Genomic DNA, 17111 nt, shown 5'->3' on the forward strand with positions numbered 1-17111 from the left:
TTTTCTATGCTGTTTATCCTGCTTGGAGTTTGTTTAGGGTTTTGAATCTGTTTTACTTTCCTTAACCAAGAGTTTTACAACTTTATCTGATCTTGGAATCCTTAAAATGCGTTTTTGGTTTTTGTGGTTTTTTTTGAGACAGTCTGGCTCTGTCACCCAGGCTGGAGTGCAGTGGCCGCGATCTTAGCTTACCGCAACCTCCGCCTCCCGAGTTCAAGCGATTCTCGTGCCTCAGCCTCCTGAGTAGCTGGGACTGCAGGCGCATGCCACAACACCCAGCTAACTTTTTTGTATTTTTAGTAGAGATGGGATTTCGCTATGTTCGCCAGGCTGGTCTCGGACTCCTGGCCTCAAGTAATCTACCCACCTCGGCCTCCCAAAGTGCTGGGATTACGGGTGTGAGCCACTGCGCCCAGCCAAAATGTGTTTTAAGTAACATATTTTATCATCTCAGTACTAGTGTTTTATTAATGAACACTAAAACCAGTTAGAGAAACACTGATGAAAACCAGTGTTTATTATTTTTACATATTTTTATAACTCTATATTGGCTCCTTGGACCTTTTAGAGTTGAGTTACGAGAAAGCAATTGGGCATTTGCCTGGTATTATGTAGAGGGTATGCAAACACGGTTAGCTTGTGGAAAAGATATCAGTAACAATTGCCTGTGTAACCGCCAGCTTTATGGGACTGCTCCAGTAGTAACATTTTTGCTTGTTTCAGCTATAAAAGCTATTACCACAATCTATCTCTCTCATTTTGTACAGTAATGATCCATGAACATACTAAAGGGAAATTGATGGCATACCCAGGGTTACCATTTACAGATGGCAGTACTGAAATGTTAATTTCAAAAACATTCAAACTGTAGTTTTCTTCTGTAGACATGGGACAAGCAATTTTTATCATTTAATCATGCAGACTTGGTTTTAAAAGAAAACTCTTTTAAGATGTTCTTTGCTTTTAATTTATAGCCTTCTAGTTTGCTTATAACATATATGCTTATTTTTAAAGAACATTAAAGGTTAGGCCTAAGGAATTTGTGTGCAAAATTGGTCATTGATTATTAAGAAAATAATATAGAACTTTTTTAATGTCATAAATACAACTTTAAAAGGAAGGGGACTCTTCAGAGTTGCCTCTGAGGAGCACATATGAAAAAGAAGGGCAGAGGTTTACTACAGTGGTAAAAAATAATCCACCTAGATCAAGACTATTCCAAAAGTGAATTTAAAAAGAAAAAAAGATGAGATGGTAAGATATGAGGAAATAATGAATGCATTGTGACTTTCCACCTCCCCATACCCATTTTCATAGTTTGGTGAGTAGAAAGAGAAATGAGGATGCTGGCCCAATTTTGATTCCCAGTGGATGAGGCTCACACAGAACTGCCCTGCTTCTTGACACTATTATGATATTAAAAGTAACTTGTATTTTTATAAGTTATTACCATCTTGGCACACTTGCATTCATTTTAGTCAAGTACTGTCACCTTTAGATTTCAAGCTTGCAGAGTCTTAAAAAAAATACACGTTGGAGAACACATAGTCTTTTAACAGTAAAATCTCAGCTTATTAGAATGTTTAGTGACTGAGGTATTCAGAGTCAGTCAGAAAAGTATCTTTAGGATTTCAGCATGTGGAGATGTCTTTCATAGAGAAACCGGGGAGAGTCAGGCAAACCCTAGCACGTTGAGCATGGCGTATCCTCATCTGCACGGGCACTTAGACACCTGGACAAGTCCATTAGCAGTAAGGCAGGATAGAGGGGTTCACAGGATACGTGCTGCCCAGGATACGTACGTGCAGCCCAGAGCTGGGAGGAAATCATGAGGACCGACTAGACATTTATTGTACAGATGCACGACTGGCTGGTGTGGCCTGGGATATGGCAGTGAAGATACACCGTGAGGTTGTGGGAGGTGGGATTCACAGTAAATCCTAAATTCTTCATCTTTGCACTCACGACGCACAATAGCTGATCAAAGCTTTTAGCAAACTGCAACAAATGAAAAGGCGGCAGAACCTCATGGTGACGAGTGCAAACCCTGGAGTCGGACTGCAAGCATTCACACCCCAGCTCCACCAGTCCCCAGCCCTGGGACCTAGACATGGAGCTGCATGTCAGTGCGTCCGTTCCCTCTGTGTGAGAACGGGATAGTAACAGCGCTCCCTCACACGCTCCTGTACACATGGAAACCACCACTGCCGTCGGACACAGTGTATGCTGTAGAAGCACTTATGGTACTAAGCACATTAAATATTTAAAATTATTAATTAGATTATTTAATCCAAGCTCAAAGCTCTCAGAACAGAGCCAGGCATGTAACAGGTACAATATACATGTTAGCTATTATTATTATTTAATAGAGATGGGGTCTTGCTATGTTGCCCAGACTGGTCCTGAACTCCTGGCCTCAAGTGATCTTCCCACCTCGGCCTCCCAAAGTGCTGCAATTACAGGCATGAGCCACTGCGCCCAGCCTATTATTTTTTAATAACTTTATGTAACCCAGTGTTGCCAATTGTTTTGAAGTGTGGAGCCGTTTTTCAGATGACACATACTAAACATCTACTAAACAGCCTGAGAAACGGCACTCTGAAGAGCACGCCTTGGCAAACACTCCCCTACTTACTCTAAAACTCCAGTCGATTGGCTTCCAAGTTCACTTGGTTCTCATTTTTCCTGGCAACAGCTCTGCAAATTATTACCCCCATTTGATGAGGTGCTGGCTGAGAAGGCCCCTTGCCCAGGTATGTTTCCGACCTGCCTGTGACAAAGTGTTAGATTCTGAAAGCCGGGAGTGCTGGCCTCGGTTAGCTGAGTGATACCAGTGTGGGGTCTTTCGAGGCTGCAGGCAGGATGTCCGCCCACCTAAAGGCAGGATGGGGGCTGGAGGGGCTGTGTCCTGGCGCCTCCTTCCTGTGGCTGCTGAGTTGGTATGGCTGTAGGCAGGGGGCCTCAGTGTTGTACTGTGCTGGCCTCGCCACGAGCACCCGAAGGAATTTTATCATACAAATTTGATTCTGTTTTATCAAGAGATGCCAGTAGCACCTCCACTTCCAGTTGGGACACCCCAAAATATCTCCAGACATTGCCTAATATCCCCTGGGAGATGGCGGGGGGTGTGGGGAGGGGGCGGCAGCGGGCACTGTCTCCCCTGCTCCAGAACACTGTATTGAAATACAGAAACGTGATGCCAATCCCATGCTTTTATTTGGGATTAAATGTGTAATCCATATGCTTCTGAGTGGGAAAAAAAAAAACTTGGCTCCAAGCAGAAAATGGTGCATCCTTTGTTGTCATTGGGCAAATGCTTGGTAGGGATTTGATCTGTGTAGAGGAATGCTCAGTCTGCAGTGGCAGCCAGGTAGTGAGCATGTGCGGCCCTGCACACAGCATGAGCTTGTCAGACAGACAGTGCTTGCCAAGCAGGGCTCTGGCATGCGGTTGTTGTTGGCTATGGCTCTTCCATGGGCAGGCTCCCGGCTCCTCCTTGTGCATCCATCCCCTTTGTTGGCCACCCTGCCTGCTGGCCTTAGGCCTTCTGCTCCTTTCCCCAGGTCCTGGCTCTCTCCACCTTGGCCTCCCTCTGCCCATCTTGTGCACCTTTCATTCCTGGGGAGGAGGAGACTCAGGTAAAGAAGGATAAAGGCAGAACGATGCCAGGCAATTCCACTGCTAGCCATTGCCCCAAGGACATGAATGTTCATAGCAGCATGGTTGACCCAAGCCAGGTTCCTGTCAGCTGCTGCCTGGAAAAACGCAACGTGGTCCAGCTACGCAGTAGCATAGTATTCAGCCATAAAAGGAGTGAAGCCCTGGAACGTGCTACAACATGGATGCTCTGGGAAAACATGCTCAGTGAAAGAAGCCAGATGCAAGAGGTCACATATTGTATGATCTCATTTAGTGCCCCAAATAGGGAAATTCATACATCCAGAAAGCATTCTGTGGTCACCAGGCCTGGGGGAGGAGGGAATGGGAGTGACTGCTTAGTGGGCACCAGAACTCCTTTCCAAGTGATTGAAAATGGTTTGGAACTTGACATAGGTGGTGGTTGCATAACATCTGAACGTACCACTAAATTGTACACTTTAATTTGGCCAGGCTCAGTGGCTCACACCTGTAATCCCAGCACTTTGGAAGGCTGAGGCAGGAGCATCACTTGAAGCCAGGAGTTCAAGACCAGCCTGGGCAACATATCAAGACCTCCATCTCTATATTTTAAAAAAATAAGAATTTTTTTAAAAGAAAAATAATAAAATGGTTAATTTTATGTTGTTACTTTTATTCCAACTGAAAACAAAGCAAAACAACAACAACAACAACAACAACAACCATGTATGGTCCAGGGGAATGTCTATGTTGGGCCTGAGGTGTGCTGTTCTGGTTTTTCTTAGGTGAATGGGTTCTGAAGGCTGCACCAAAAGAGGAGTCTTTAAAGTTGCTATTTCTTTCCTGATAGGAAAAGAATATAATTTCTCAAAATGACTGCTTTCGAGGAATGCCCCTTTCTGAATTTGAAAACATAGTATTAAAAAGAAGAGTCTCTCAGTGCTTTAGATTATTATTTCTTGTATTCGATGTAAAAATCCCTTACAGTGGTTTTACAAGTCTGCAGAGGAATTCACAAAGCACGATTGAAAAGTGATGTACAGGATTTATAGTTGAATGGAAACAAACCAGCTGATCTGCATATAGGATGAAATTTAGCTGAGGGTGCTATTGAGTTTGGACAACATTTGGCTGGACCTTTGTAACTCTTAAGCTCTATGAAACAATAGTTGTGTGAAGAATTAAAAGGTGGAAAATGAACTGTAGGTGGCTGGCTCACATATGCCTAGGTCTATTTCCAGACACAGCGAACAGTGAAATGACAGTGTCGGTGAGGCACCAGTTCAAGGAAATATACAAAGACTGCCTACTCATAAATACAGACACAATGGAGTGATAACTGGTGCTTGCACTTGGAGATCTAGAATTCTAAAACATCGGAAAACAATAGCAGACCATTCTGTGTCCTTTTCTTTAAAACTATCTCTTGAAATTTTCGTGCTTCCCCCAAGAACATCCTCAAAGATGCCAGTAAAAATAACTCCACAGGAATCTTTCTGAATTCCAATATCCATGTGAAAAGGCTGCATTTTCTTCTGATTTTTCACAATAGAATTAAGGCAGACATCATGAAGAAATGAATGTGTAGAGGACTTCCGAAATCTATATTAACGTGTGTGATCAGCAACTGTAATGTTTTGATTGATTATATATGGTACATCTTTCATTCATTAAGCTAACTTTAATCAAGTATGTGTTATGTGTCAAGCCTGGACTGTAGAAATGAACTTGAAGAAGAAAGGACTCTTCCTCCTGTTCGGGTAGAAAAGGTATAATGCGTGTTATGGATGGTGTGACCGAAGGAAACACCGGATACCATGAGGAAAATTGAGATCGTCACCCAGGGATTCTGTATTCTACTTAGGGAATAGGCTAAACATCAAAATACAGCAATTTGAGACAAAGGCAGGCGGTAGTCCCAGAAGGGTAGGTGTCAAATCCCCAAGAGCATCGGCGGATCTAGGTTCCTGTTGTGTTACTATCCTGCCTTCCTAAGGGTCAGACAGGCTCTCAAGCAACCCCCATGACCACAAGTTGTGCACATCCTTTCCCAGCTCCTCTCACCTACCATTGGCAAGAACTCAGTAGTGGAACACCTGGGGTCTCTTAATGAGGTGTGCTTGTGTGACTAAAAGGAAAAGAGAAATTTTGGGGGAGGAGCAGGCTGGTGGATTTGCAGTTCCTAAATTATCTTGTATTTTATTTGATTACAGTGTTTGAATTCAGTGTTTTGAAGAAATGTATGTAGCACTGCAAGCTCTATTCTAACCTACTTTCTTTGGAGAAGCAGGTACATGCTGTGTTGTGTCAGCTTAGAGAGCCCCTTCAAAACCTCTCCATGTTCAATGTGGAGGGACTGTCACTATACATGCATGGCACACCACACCAAGAACAGAGGACTACCAGAAAATTAGTATCCCTTTTATATTTGTCACGTATCAGCATTTATTTAGTTGTAAAAATAAAGAGCATATGGCATTTGTTAAAATCGTTTGTATTTCACACAAATATTTGGCAATATGTAAACTTTCTTGCCAGGGCTGTTTATTGTGGTCCTATTTGCGTACTAATAATGGGGAAATCAGTAATGACCAGGTGTTGGAAGGTCTGATTTCTCATTTAAATGTATTGTTTCTAGCAATAAACTAATTATTTTTGACATGTTTCATAACCAGAAGAATGTTATTAACCAAAGTCATAATTCCTATTTTTGTGTTGATCACACACAGATGATAAGTTAATTATACTTATTGAATTTAACAACATATATAAGAGATAATCTCAAATTTCAAGACTCTCATTTGTGGGTTACCATCTGTTTTGGACCAAAGAATAGGAATTTGATTGCAAGCTTTCTTCTGAACAGCTTGTAATAAGAGCTGTTTGTATATTAATTACTTATTGAATTATTGTGGGTTTTAATGTTTTAATTTACAAGCAATTTGGAACTTATTGTGGTGACAGCTGCTCATAGTTTGATACTTTATGGTATTTAGCAATTTCATCATAAGGCTATTTTTTCCCCTGGTAATTTATAACCCAATCCTGAAAACAGTAATTTGGTCTCTCCAGCTCACTATAAGGAATATTGTCCTGTTTCATCTCCACTGCAGATTTTTTTCATAGTTAAAAGTATATTTTATAAGCAAAATCAAGATTCCTTTGTGCCTGCTTCCCTGGTGCCCTTTCATTTCTATTCAGAGTTACAGATGAATTTAGTTTCACTCTCATTATTTTACTTCAGTGGTAGATTTTTTACAAATTGCCCTGGTTATTACTTTCATCTTGAATATCCTTATGGTTTTTGTTTTCAATGTACTGTAATGCAATTTAGGGGCCTGTGAACCTGCTTGTAGATTTTTTTTAATCTCCTTCCTTTAAACAACATAACTATAAACATGACTCAGTGGGAATAATTTGCTTGAATTTCCTTAAAACACTTGAGTTTCTATATAAACTCCTTAATAAGAAACACCTTCACTCATAGCTTCACTTGTGGACTTCAATTATATTAAACCTGGTACCTTTTTATTATCACTGAAGACTATTAAATAAGAATTTAGAGAAAATGGTGGACATTTAATTTCCTTAGTTCTTGAATTTGTAGATGATAGAGGATAATTTATACTCTCTAGGAGGCAGGAATCATTCACAACCAAAGAAATTTTATAAGGTAAATATCATTAGGTAAATGGTTTACTGATTAGTATTTATAGTGACTGAGAAATAAAAACAATTTTTGATATAAAGGATTATCATTTTATGAGCCATAAACCTGGCTTCCTCATAAATCAGTGCAAATGGAACCCTTGTGAAACAGAAATGTCTGAAGAGTAAATGAAAAGTTGAGACGTTAGTGGGTGCCTTTGGTTTTCTTGATTTTAGGGGAGCCGGAGGAGAAAGGATTCTGACCCATTTGTGTGTTTTTATGAGCACAGTACATGAGGATGCATATATGCACACAAATGTGCCTGGTAGAGTTATTGGAAAGCTAGCCCAAGCGATGGGGAATGTTTAGCTAAAGTGTGTTGTCTTCTCCCGAGGGTGTGCACAGGTTCATGTATCAGCTGAATAAGGCCCTGTTCCAAAAACTGATATTTCAAGGGAACCTTAATTTATCTTTAAATTTAATGTAATTTAAAATTAATTTAAATCTTTAAATTATCTTTAAATAATAGCACTAGCCATAGCTGAGCTAACATTAATTTTATCTATTTTGAGACTCTTTTATTTCAGAACTTCTACATGCATAATGCCTGACTGGCCACTTCTAATTTCTCCTTTTTTTCACTTTGCAAACAAAACCTTACAATCTGTGCTATGGACTAAGACAGAAATTAAGAACCAATAAAATGTGTTAAGTTTTAATTAGGAAGAAGAAAAAACCTAAAGGAACGGGATGGTTGAGAGGTAAACACACCCCAATGATTTTTAAGTCTTTTGTTTCAAACCTTTCCCTTTCTCCCTAGGCTGGTCCCTGCAGACGGCTTCCCATTTTTATGACCGGATGCTGGGAAGCCTGCTGGTCCACAGGTCCATACATGAAGTCACCATAAGGTAAGCAGCCCAGCATGCCATTGGATCCTTGCCCTTGTACCTGAAATCCGTTTGAGGAGCAGAACTGCATTTTCCCAAAATGGAACCCCTTCTGTTTTAAATGATGTTGTCAGGGGAAGTGCCCGGTCTTTCTCCTTACTGAAGGTTGAAGGTAGTAGACAGACAATCATTAAATCATTGCGAGCTGCATAGTCAATTCCAAATGAGAAATTTGCCTTTTTGCTGACTTCTGAGAATTTTGGGTTGTGTTTTTGTTTTGTTTTGTTTTGTTTTGTTTTGTTTTTGTTTGTTTGTTTTGAGACAGAGTCTTTGCTCTGTCACCCAGGCTGGAGTGCAGTGGTGCGATCTCGGCTCACTGCAACCCACGCCTCCCGGGTTCAAGCGATTCTCCTGCCTCAGCCTCTCAAGTAGCTGGGATTACAGGCACCTGCCACCACACCTGGCTAATTTTTAAAATAGTTTCAGTAGAGACAGGGTTTCACCATGTTGTCCAGGCTGGTCTGGAACTGAGCTCAAGTGATCCGCCCACCTCGGCTTCCCAAAGTGCTGGGATTACAAGTGTGAGCCATTGCATCTGGCCTGCCTTCTGAGAATTTTGGATCCTGAAGGAGCTATAACAAATTTTTCTGGGTCTTACCAGGCAAGGATGACACCTTCTAAAATCAATTACAATTATGCAGACAAGTTCATTATAATTGGGTGCATGAGTATAGATTTTATTTGGCTCCTATATCTTAATTCTATGCTTTATCAGTTTCTTAATATGATTTGTGTCTGTCTCCAAATTGATTTGCTAGTTAACTTTGAAACTTATTAGAAAATCATGGAGATTACTATGTGTAAATCTGGTGAGATGCTAAGGTTTCCTGACTAGCACACCAAACAATTGTATGTGCACAGGTGTCAAGAGTTGAGAAGCCCGTAGCCCAAACTAAAACTGAGACCCATGCCCCAAAAGTTCTGTAAAAGTTATCTTATTACCTTTCGGTACGTGTGATTTTAATTTCATTTTACTTAATTGTTATTTAATTTTCTGTTTCTTTCTCTAATGCCTTTTTAGTTAAAAAAACAAACAAACAAACAAACCTGTAGAACTTGGGCAGTTTTAAAGTGTAAAGATAGAATTTTGAGGAAGCTTTTTGATTTACTATTTTAAGAGAACCAACTAGAACTAAAATGATAGACTTAAATTTAATTAAAATAAGCAGCTTACTGTTTGAGGTACTTTTGTTTAAAGCCAGACATATGCATATGTAGATTGTTTTAACAAGTTAAACACGTATAAGTATTTTAATGAAAGGTGTAGTCTGTTTATAAAAACAAAATTTGTAATGTATTAGTGAATTTGAATTTTCTGACTGGCTTTTTCACTCAGTATAATGTTTTCAAGGTTCATGTGCATTGTGGCATGTGTCATTTCTTTTTATGTCAGAATATTCCATTGTGTGGCTAGACCATGGATAGAACATATTTGATTCATGCATCAGTTGATGGAAATTGGAGTTGTATTTCCCTTTTGGTTGTTATTAAAAATGATGTCATGAACACACATATACAAGTTTTTTTGTGTGGACATATGTTTCATTTCTCTGTGGCATTTACTTAGGAGTGGGTCATATGGTACCTCTGTTGAACATTTTGAGGAACTGAATTTTTCCAAAGTGGCTGTTACACCAGTCAATATTTTTCGAAATGCCATTGAACCATATTTTAAATGTCAGAGGGAAGCAGGGAGGGGATCTTTCTCTCATCAATGTTTTGAGTGGGTATTAGTTCAGTACTTTGGGAACATAAGCTTCCATTTCATTGAATCCAGCACACATTGAATTTCTCCTCTGCGTGAGGTATCTGTGTTTGGCTTTATACCTCAGTCATTTATACATGACTGAGTGTTTTTGTAGCCTTTGATAACTTGTGTGGTTTATACATGCAGATAGTCATTTGGCATTATCCTCAAAAATGGTACTCTATTGCTGTAGTTCATTAGTAAGGTTGGGAATAACCTACATAACATACTCTTTCTGCCTATGCTGCGTGCCGCATCTCAGAAAGTGAGGGCTTCTAACAGTTTCCTTGAGGTGTGTGTGGTTTCAACACATGTCCTCCTTTCAAAGGCATCCATCGCAGACCCTGGTGATAGTGTTTTTTGTATCTCAGTCTTAAAGGGGTTGGTATGGTTATGAGGAATGTTCACATTCAGGGGCGTTCACTGTTGAAGTTCTCAGGCAGGAAGATTCCAAGCCGAGAAGGGACTAGGCAGTCGTTCTCGGATGTAGAGGTGGGAAAATCTGTGGTAGAGCAGGAAGGACTGAAAGCAGGCTCAGCAAGCATGTTCTGTGATGGGCCCGATAGTTAGGGGCTTAGGCTTCGCGGGCCAGGCGGTCTGTGCTGCAGCTGCTGTACTCTGCCATTGCAGTGTGAAAGCAGTGTAGGTAGGCCCTACAGAAATGTATGAACATGGCTGAGTGCCAAGAAAACCCTATTTATAGACACTGATACGGGGTTGCAGTTTGCTGACCCTAACCTAGAGGAACACAACTGTTTTCTTTCCACCTTTTCTAATTGTGGCCTTTTGAGTTGGAGGCCACCTGGAGGTGAGGCTCCGAGAGGCCCACCCAAGGGCCATGATGTGATGAAGACAGAATCTAAATTGTGATTACGTAGCGAAGGCACTGCAGATATTTGGGGGTCAGGACTTTTACGTAAGGAATTTGAGGGCCTTTCTGCCACATAAGAGGGAGTGGCTCTGGGCCTGTGTAACTACCCTAACTTGGGTTCTCACCCTGGGGGAGTCTCCACCCCCAAGATAACCTGGGAATGTGTGGAGACATGTCTGGTTGTCACCACTGGGGGAGTGGGTGCTACTGGCATCTAGTGGGTAGAGGCCCGGGATGCTGTCAAATGTCCCGCAGTTCACAGGACATCCTCCCCAACCCCTAAATGTCAAACGTGAGGAGATTGAGGAGTCCTGCTCACCGCTGCTTCTGTCAGCCCTTTATTTTGTACTTGTTGTCAGTCATATGGCTGTGGAATTATAGGCTATGGGGCATTAAATTACAAAATTTAGTACCTGTGTTTGCTGACATAAATATGAGGATGGTTGGACTCTGATGTAATATTTGGGTTCATGATGCTTTTAGTTTTTTCCTTTTTTAAAAACGTCTTTGTCATTCATTTAAATATAAGCCTCCAAAATTGATATAGGCCAGGCACGGTGGCTCACACTTTGTACTCCCTGCACTTTAGAAGGCCAAAGCAGGAGGATCACTTGAGGCCGGAAGTTTGAGACCATCCTGGGCAACACAGTGACACCCCCATCTTTACAAAAAAAGGAAAAACATAATAATTAGCCAGAGGTGGTAACACATACCTGTAGTCCCAACTGCTCAAGAGGTTGAGGCAGGAGAATCACTTGAGCCTGGGAGGTTGAGCCTTCAGCGAGCTATGATTGCACCACTGCACTCCAGCCTCGGCAACACAGCGAGACCCTGTCACTAAAACAAAACAAAATGCTGATATAACAGTAAGATTTATATGAGATCCAGGCCACATTGGGGGATGGGGCACCGCCTGCCTTTCGAACTGTAGGGTACGCTTCAGAGTTTATTTTTCACAACTTCACAGGCCACGTCATACGTGTAGGTGAACCCACTGCTGACTCCATCTACTGCCAGAAAGAGACTCATCATGGTCAAATTAAATTCTTCATATGTCAGTGAAAAATCAGTGTCTGAGAGATATCATGACCGGAGTGCATGTATTCCTGAAATTTGTTTGAAGGCCCGGTGCACATTGTGTAGAAACTGTGTTCAATCTATCTTAAAGATAATTAAAATCCATAAATTAATTTCTGGCTGGAAAATAGGTCATAATGGATCTGGATATCAGAAGTGCTAGGTTAAAGACCACGGTCATCAGGAAAATAGGATGAGCTCCTGCTCCGTGGAAGCAGTAGCGTCAGTGCCTTCCAAGGCAGTCTGCTCTGAAATCTTGGGCACGTGCATCTGTGTTGAACTGTGGCCAGAGGAGGAGAGGATGAAAGGGAGGCAGTGCTCTTTTTCTTACATGCATCGTCCGGCTCATGTGATATGGATTTCCCTGGTAGTGGCTTGCTCTTGCTAGGTGGAGCATTTTCAAGAGGGCTTCCTTCCTGTCACCATAGCATCTGCCGTTGACGTGCATGTGGGCTTTGGATGAAAGCCCCAGCCAGCCACTAATTAACCCAGAAGGGTGGCGGGGCACAGAAAGGACCTTTTCTGAATGCCTCATCATGGGGATTTTTTCTTTTCTTTTCTTTCTTTCTTTTTTTTTTAGATGGAGGCTCGCTCTGTCGTCCTGGCTGCAGTGCAGTGGCACAATCTTGGGTCACTGCAACCTCCGTTTCCCAGGTTCAAGTGATTCTCCTGCTTCAGCCTCCTGAGTAGCTGGGATTACAGGCGTGCCCACAACACCCAGTTAATTTTTTTGTATTTTCAGTAGACATGGGGTTTTGCTATGTTGGCCAGTCTGGTCTCAAACTCCTGGCCTCAAGTAATCTGCCCGCCTCAGCCTCCCAAAGTGCTGGGATTAACAGGCGTGAGCCACCATGTCCCGCCAGGGATGATTTTATTCTGTGAAAAGCGGCATTCCTTTTCTAACACAAAACCTCTCCTCTGCTCTGCCCTCCCAACCCTGTAGCCTCATTTCCTATATAGTTGTTTTCATACTGATGATCTCTGAAGACATTGCCAGGTCGTTTTTGTTTGTTTTGAGACAAGGTCTTGCTCTGTTACCCAGGCTGGAGTACAGTGGCGCGATCTCCGCTCACTGCAGCCTCCACCTCCCAGGGTCAAGCGATTGTCGTGCCTCAGACTCCCAAATAGCTGGGAATACAGGGGCATGCCTCCACACCTAGCTAATTTTTGTATTTTTTGTAGAGCTGAGTTTCACTGTGTTGCCCAGTCTGGTCTCAAACTCCTGGACTCAAGTGAGCCACCACGCCCAGCCGACATTCCCAGGTTTTCCTTACGTTTTAATAAATATAAGAAGTCCATGTTCAGAGTAGAAACTACACAACGTGTAGAAAGATACACATGCAATTGGGAGCCGTGCTTTTCCCACACAGCCCCCTGTCATGGACATTGCCCCTGCCTGAAATGCTGTTTTCCTGGCCGCATCTTACGCCACTAGTTTATTCCATATTTAAATGGAGGCGTCACTGCTCGGCATTGGAACTCTAGTAACGAAGAAATAATTCTTTGATTATATTTACCATTTCAGACCATTGACTCCAAGTAAATAAATATAACCGTAAAACTAATGGGAAATTTTTCTTTGCGGGGAATATTTTCTTACTGAAAGTATTGTATATCTGATTGTGGGTAAATGGAGAGAAGTGTATGAAAGAAAGTAAGCAACATAAAATATTTTTATGCATTTCTCCCCAAACTTTTCCTCTGTATGTGTTTTCCTACAGGCTTGGGTCAAACTGTAACCTTGTTGGCCCTCTTTTCTGTTTTGTTGTCGCCCCCTGCCACCCAATTTGGGACATATCATAAATATCTTTCCATTAACCTAGCTTTGAAATTTTTAACTTGCACTGGAAGACCACAGCGTTTAATGTCAAACAACGTAACTTTAAATCCTAGCTTCGCTGGGATTTAAGTTGGTTATCTTCCCTAAGCCTTTATTTGTTAAACCTATAAAATGGTAATAAGAGTAATGGTCATATTTATCTCTTGGAGTTATGACTGGTGAGATCGATCGTATCGTGCACATAGCACTCACACCTGATAGCTAGCATACAATCCATGCCGTGTATTGGTTTCTAAAATCATCTTCATGGCGGCCTGATAGTTCCCATATGTGTTCACTGCAATTTATTTCATCGTTCTGTCACTGGACAATGAGATTGTTTCAAGAACCACACATTGCCTTCTTTACAATTACATAGGATGAAAAGATGTGCAAAGTGGTAAAACAAGCCTGTGTCAGCCCCCAAATAAGCTGCTCCCCAGGCAGATGTTAGAAAAGGTGTATTGGGATTTATATGTAAACTTTATACATACATTTAAAATTCTGTCTTAAGCTGGTTACTGATTGTGAAATGAAAATAAACTCAGTTTACATCTGAGCAGAGAAAAGAGCCGCTGCCTCCAAATGGGCAGAGTTTGCTCGTTTCCATGAAGCAACTTGGAGAAAGAGGTGCCCTTTAGAGGCTGAGGTCAGTCCAAGCAGATCTTCCAGTGACCCTGGCTCGGTCCAGTCTGCATGGAGACAAGCCCCAAAGACCTGAGCCTTGTCCAGGCCATCCCTCCAAGCAATGGATTCTTCCAGCACAGACGCCAACAGCCTAACTAATAGCAGCCTAACTAATGACACTCACTTTCTCAGGTGCCTTCAGAAACCAAGGGCTGCTTTAGAAGATCTTTAAGATGTTTACATAACAGGGCAAATGGCTGAAAGATAAAGCTTCCCCTCCAGTGATGTCAGAGGAGCTCTGTGCGCTGCCCTTCCTACAATACACGCCCCCTTCATCAGCTCGTGCTTCCTTCGCTGTTTCAGAACACGGCTGGCCTCTTGGCAAGAAACGGACTTGCCCTTTCTGTCCTTAACTACCAGCACCAGCTCTCCAGCAGACCCCATGTGATTCTACTTTTTAAGATAATTAAAACAGCAATTAAGATTTTGTTGTTTGGGGCCAGTGTTCTCCCACAGAATGATGGCATATTGAGTGCTCTAACTACATACTCAATGAAATGAAACTCTTAAACAGCCATTTCTCCTGGGACCGAATGCTGAACTGTTTTGTGAAGGGAACTGCGAATTAATAGGACTTCTGGCCACCTTGAAACCAAGGCTTAAAAAAAATACTATAAATAATCTCCCCTTCAGCTTCTTGACGGCTGTAAACCCCAAATTATCACTTATATTGAATTACTTATCTTTAGCAGAGAAACTTCAAAAATGCCATCAGCCCATGCTCGTTTGTTCTTCTTTGCCTTCTTTAAGCAGCACAGTGAGAGAATGTTGTGGCTTTAACCCAAAGTGGAAGGTGGTTATTTCGTTTTTGCGCAATCACAACTCCAAACACCTCAAATCAACCTAATTGAAGGTGTCTTTAATCAAAGCTGGGTCAGGCAAGAAAATAAACACAGTTGCTCTAATTAAGACTCCCCTCTCATCCCCCTCCTGTTTGGGGCCAAGGAGGAGCTGTGAGTGCTGCCAAAACTCTCCTTTATTTTAGAACTGGAGAAATTGGAAAACATCCACAGGAGTTCTCAGAACTCGAAGGCTGGAAGCGGATGCTGTTCGGGAAACCGGTTAGGTGTTAGAATGCGGCTTGTGTCTCCAGCTGTACATACTAGAAAAGAATGCCCAAACACAGGCCTCTGGTGGTAGTTCTTTTTGGTTGGGCTTTATGTGTGCCACCTTGCCTGCTTGACATTGCTGATGAGCCAGGACGAGGAGTCGAGCCCTGAGTGGTCATGGGCGAGGCAGGTGTGTGTTACCCTGATCCTCTCCTACTGACCTTTCAGGTCTCTCTTGGGGAAGAGCTCTATGGGGAGCTAAAATACCAGCTCCCACATACTGGATATTTTCTGTGCATCGGGCTCTGCATAAAAGCATTGACTCCTCACACTCTCCCCTTTACATAGGGGCTATTTGATACTCAGTTTAGAGATAAGGAAACAGCCATATAACTGACCCTCCAATCCCAGGGCTAGATAGTGGTGCAGCTGCCCCTAGAAGTCAGGGTCTCTGGCGCTTGGCCAAAGGCTCCCTGAATCCCACATCTTTACCTGTTCTCTGTGGCTCTCAGGACGTGAGCTACCTTATCTCTAGCCAATAAGCCTATACGGATGGGGACTCTCACCCTGATTTACCCTAACTTTATTGTAATAAAGTCATAACTGTCATAAGAAGTAATAGTTGCAATAAAAAGTAGTAATTGTAATAAAGCATGAACATTCCAAACTCCATGTTATTTGTCCACAAAAATAGTTCTTGGCACAGAAGACAAAGGCGGACTTTTTCCCACAGAATACATAGCTGTCGATGGCACTTTGCTTTGAACCTTGGTGTAGAGGGCAGTCCTCATGCCCTGGGCTGAGGGGTGCATGTGACACATCATTAAAAGTCAAAAATCATTTTCATAGGGCAGGTCCTCGCCACATGTACACCCAGAGCTCCTGTGCTTCTCTCCTCTTTCTCTGACTTCTTCCAAAATCGTGGGTCTTGTCTCCATCAGTCAAGAATTTAACTTTTCTTCCAAAACATCCCCCTCCTCTTCCGTGAAGGAAGGTGCTTGTGGACTGGCCTTAGGAAATGTCGCCCAGACAGGAACGGCACACCAGTGTGCCATCACTCAAGCCAAAAATGAGGTTTGCAGTGACCTTCTCTGTGCTTGAGAGTTCTGCTACACTACGAATACCACTATAATAACAGCACATTTATTTGTGGGAAATTAAACAGCAAAGCCCTGGGTGGGAGATCCATAATTTACCATCTTCCTGTGAAATTTAGTTCTGGTCTTAGAAAAAAGAGGAGGAGGAGGAATTTTTATTCCCAGCCTTGTGTGTGGTGAGGTTTGTCTGGAACAGTGGTTCTTGCAGAGGAATACTGGCCAGGAGACTCACTTGAGTCAAAAAACTGAAGAAGATCCATGAAAACAACCACCACCTTCAAGTGAGCCACTTAGAGATAAGCGCAGCTAAACGCCGGGACACCCAGCTGATGGATGGTTTCTCTTGATTTTGGTGTGATGAAGCCCACAGAGCTGAAGGGCATTAAATACAGCTGTTAGGGTTAGGAGTCCATTCAGAGAATATTCTCATGCTTGTATCTAATAATCTAAGAATATATATGTAGATTCTACAATTTTTGGAATTAGGTTTTAAAAGAAAAATAATCATTTAAAAGCTAGCAAAGTAAGTGTTTGTTGGGGGAGAAAAGTT

At 42.1% G+C, this 17111-nt stretch overlaps 1 protein-coding gene across 4 annotated transcripts in view; it reads left to right on the forward strand.

Moving 5' to 3' along the window:
• Window positions 1-17111, forward strand: part of TBL1X (transducin beta like 1 X-linked) — a 274014-nt gene that overhangs the window by 165602 nt on the left and 91301 nt on the right. For all 4 annotated transcript variants that reach the window (XM_055106596.2, XM_055106598.2, XM_008964325.6 and 1 more), the window contains one exon: window positions 8088-8175. The gene's annotated coding sequence lies outside the window, so the exon portion shown is untranslated. Of the gene's footprint in view, window positions 1-8087; window positions 8176-17111 lie in introns of those variants that run through there.

This window comes from Pan paniscus, chromosome X (assembly GCF_029289425.2).
Source record: "Pan paniscus chromosome X, NHGRI_mPanPan1-v2.0_pri, whole genome shotgun sequence".
In the NCBI taxonomy this organism is placed as follows: Eukaryota; Metazoa; Chordata; class Mammalia; order Primates; family Hominidae; genus Pan; species Pan paniscus.